Here is a 4,305-nt window from a genome sequence, read left to right as displayed (position 1 = left end):
ATGCTCCCTTCGAAAAAGTCTGTGCATAGAGGGGAGGTGTACGGGCTTCCATCCCAGCTCAGCCTGGGAAAATGGCTAGTGGTGAGTCTAGCTGCTCCAATTCAGAAGGCACAGGCTAAATTAACTCATGGCTAATGAGATCATTCCATCAAAACAGTTCACCAGAAACTGGATGGGAAGATTCCCAGAGTCTCCAACACTGTCCAAGACTGACCATCACCTGAGCCCTCTCAGATGGCCTGAAGGAGCCAGCCTGGAGGTTCTTAGAGCCCAGCAGCCATCTGGCACTCGCCCAGCCCAGCCTCACTCTCTCCACCCCTTTCACCACCAAGCATCTCCCTAGTCTAACTTTTTCTCCTCTGATATCCCATCTTCTCCATCCCAGGAAAAATTGCTCATCATCTCAGCAGTGTAGGTGTGTGTTTGTGGTTTGTGTGGGAGAGGGGAAGGTGTGGATTGTGTGCCCACATGACCATGGTAAAGGCTCAGCAGGGGTGTGCAGTCCCAAGAGCCTGCACTTGCTTGGGCCTAGACTGAGTGTGGGTATCACCAGCACAATTCTCCACAAGTAGAAGTGTCATTTCCAGCTTCATTTTAATTCTCAAATTCAAGCCAGTCCCTTCCAGGATGAACAAGGGCTCCACCTGCCCTTGACTTCTCTAGGTTTTACACACCCTGTTTAGTATGGGGGGAACCTCATTTCACAGACAACAATACTGTACCAAACCCCCACAAGTCTGGCGCAAATTGCCCACCAGGCAAGATAGCACCAGGTACTTTGTGAAGAAGGTGAGTGCTTGGCCATCTCAAAGCCCAGTGCTGGGGCCATCACTACCCAAGTCACGACAGGCATCAGACCACCACCCTGGACCTCACGGCTACCCCATCTCCAAGCCAAGTGTCTTCACCGCACCAAGGGGGCAACTGCTCCCAGCATCAGGCTTCATGGGATCTGGCTGACCTTGAGATACTGCAATCAGTCCCTCCAGAGGCACAGAGCTGGTCCCATCCTCAGGCCCCGTTTTCCAGATGGGCAACCTGTCTCCAGCTTCAAGTGGGGAGGAGGACTCATCAGCTTGAGACTCTCTAGAACAACAGATGGTAATTTGTTGACACTGAGAGATTTAAGGGGACTCAATTGCAGTCCTACTGAAAAAGCTTTCTCTAAAATAAGAAAGCACACAGATTCCTCAACGCACAGAAATTGCTGACAGCTTTGTTTTCAACCCAGAAGGAGTAAAAAGAAGCTGACAACTTATTTTTGCAGGTTAGGCTCATTCAAGTCTATTTTTAGATATTTTTCCTAAGTAAGTGCACCAGAATAGCATTCAGTTTGAAAAATCACCATCTGTTCCCAAGCAGTAAGCCCTGTCTGGAGGGTTCTGGGGTAGGCATGCCCGGCTGATCAGAGCCGGTGTCCCTGCAGACTAGAACAAAGGGTATTTTGTGTCCCCAGAGTAGTGCGGAGAGAATGCCCCGCAAGAGTCACTGCCGTTGTAAATGTCCATCAAACAACCCCTAATCTATCTTATTTATAAATTGAGCACCACAAAAAATGCCCTCGCCTTTTAAAAATAAGTTCAAATATTCCCTTGTATTTAAATAGATTTCTTATAAAAAGATCATTCAACCTTATCTTGGTTGTTAAGATAAAAATTAACCTACAGAAAAAGCCAACGCAGGATACTATAAAAGGCCCCTTCCCCGCCTAGATTTCCGGCTTACGAGAGCCGCTCCCTCCCACCCTAGCCAAGTTCTTTCCCAAAGCCCCACTCAGGAGTGACTCACGCTTTTCTATGAAAACGCAGTTGGTGCATGAAATAACATCATGACAGTGGGAATCTGACATATGAGTAACAGGCTCTGAGCACCTCCTGGAACTAGCGTCGGCATGTGGCACCCGGGGAGGGCCAGGGTGACGGCGGGCGGTCCCTAGGCCCACAGGCCTGATCGGGCCAGCTGGGCTCTGGCTATTTTTAGCCTCCAGTAGACTTAGTTCCCGCCACCCTTTGGAATAGCCTAGCTCTAAATGTCATTTTTCTCTTATAAGCCAGAAAAGGCCTGCAAGGAAGGCTGCAGATTTAGTTGGTCAGTACAAGCGTGGAAGGTCTGACAACCAAGATGAGAAGCCCAGCCCAGCGAGCACAGGGAAGGGCTGGTTCAGGGACCCCATGGCCACCACACAGTGCCTGTTGCTGTTTCTCAGCACAGGGTGTGTGTATGTGTGTGTGTCTCTTTGCATAGAGACCCCCAAGACCCCAAGATCCGCTCATTATTTCTGGCCTCTCTGAACAGTTTCCAAAATAATTATCAGAAGGAACTCCTGCTTGCTCACATACACTCCCTTTCTCTCTGTCTCTCTCTCTCTCCTCCTCCTCCTCTCTGTCTCTTTCCGCTCTCTCTATATACACACAGAGTCCTTCTTGGGGAAGTCACTACTAAAAAATCCTACGTGCAGTAGTTATGACATAGGATTTTGTAACTCGTAGTGAAGTTCAAGGAAACTCAAGCACAACAAGCCACCTCTTATCTAAGCCTTGTTCCAGGAAGCAGCTCTGTTCTTGTTACCACCCTCTCCAGAGCCATCAGCACGTAGGCAGCATCGGACAGCCCAGAACTGCTACCTGCACCTTTGCACCAGCTCTGGGATGACTCCAGAGTCAATGTTTACCCACCCTAGTGGCTTTCAATGAAGCCAGAGTGTGGGAAGTCACGGGGACAGGGACCTCTCCCCAGCTTGATGGTGGGCAAATGTGACCCCTTAGCAGTGAAGCTAAAACAACAGGCTCCCCTGCTGAAGTGGGACAAAAGGGCCATCAGGGTAGGACTGTAGCCTGAATTTCACACAGCTCAAGTCCCATCTCCCCGTTAAAACATTTGCCTGCCACCGCTGTCCCTCAAAGCCAAGTGCACAAGGTTATTGTACAGTCTGCTCTTTGAAGAGTAGGGGCTTGGGGCTTTGGAGAAGAGTGTATAGGCAGAGGGGTGATGGCTGGATTCCTGCTTCACCATCTTTTCCCCTTTCTCATTTTTCTCATAAGCACATGCGGCTGCCCCGTAGGCTAACTAATCTTGTATCCTTTCTAAGTGTCTCATCAAACATGCAGGCATTGTGTAAGATGTTCAGGCAAAAGAAAACCAAGCATTCTCTTCTTTAGAAGTTTTATTTAGGGAGCAGGACATGCTATTTACTTATTTCTCTCTCTTTCTTTTTCTCTCTCTTTTTTAAAGTATAGTTGATTTAGAGCTTCCCTGGTGGCTCAATGGTAAAGAACCCGCCTGCCAATGCAGGAGACATAAGAGATGCAGGTTCAGTCTCTGGATCAGGAAGATCCCCTAGAGAAGGAAATGGCAATGCACTCCAGTATTCTTGCCTGAGAAATCCCAATGGACAGATAAGGCTGGAGGGCTATGGTCCATGGAGCCGCGAAGAGTTGGACACAATTTAGTGACTGAGCATACATAGTTGATTTACAAACGTGTTGGCTTCAGATGTAAAGTGATTCAGCTATATACATATGTCTATTCTTTTAAAAATTCTTTTCCCTTATAGGTTATTACAAAACATTGAGTACAGTTCCCAGTGCTATACAGAATATATAGTAGTGTGTGTTTTTTAGGATATGTTATTTAGAAAAAGTCCACAGGTGTTGCCTAGTCATCTTGCAGCAGGAAACTGCAGAATTGCTCCAGATGCAATAAAAAAACAGGGCACCTGTGTTTCTGAGTATGGACATCATTATGTTTTGAGAGGCCCTATCTGAAAGTAACTGGGCATTTATCAATCTCTCTTAGAAAATGAATAAAATGACAAATAACAAACATGGATTGAGTGATGACTTAATATAAACCAACTTAAGATGAACCAGCACTTTATTAAACACAGCAGCTCTTACAACACTGGGGAAGCATGTGTGTACCTGTGCCAAGCTTGCTTACCCCGTTAGTGGCAACGTGGATTTGTAGACCGTTACAATAACCAAGTGGTTTCCTGAGTGTTCAACCATAGTGCAAGTGCAGAGGTGAACAAGAAAACCCATTAATAACTGGAGATATAGGCACATGGGCCTGCCCAATGATACTCCATATGTATATCTGCTGTCATTAAAACCAAGTGTGGTGGGGGTCTCCTGCATTGTATCCCCACCTCCAAGAATGGAGTCCTAATAAAGGCTGTCGATTACAGCACCTCGCCCTTGTCCCAAGTCTTCCCAAAATATAGAGGTAAGATCACTCTCCACTTTGGTTGAAAGACAGGAAGACACGACCTGGGGACCACCAGGGGCACGTCCTCTTCTGTGCGTA

General features: G+C 47.2%; 1 long non-coding RNA gene across 1 annotated transcript; it reads right to left on the bottom strand.

Moving 5' to 3' along the window:
- Positions 576 to 2,045, bottom strand: LOC108636577. Its single transcript, XR_001918475.1, has 2 exons — positions 1,789 to 2,045; positions 576 to 1,086 (listed from the first exon to the last, which is right to left on the bottom strand). It is a non-coding gene; the product is annotated as an uncharacterized LOC108636577 (long non-coding RNA).

This window comes from Capra hircus, chromosome 8, assembly GCF_001704415.2.
Source record: "Capra hircus breed San Clemente chromosome 8, ASM170441v1, whole genome shotgun sequence".
Lineage (NCBI taxonomy): Eukaryota > Metazoa > Chordata > Mammalia > Artiodactyla > Bovidae > Capra > Capra hircus.
This window is presented reverse-complemented; position numbering and strand designations above follow the sequence as displayed.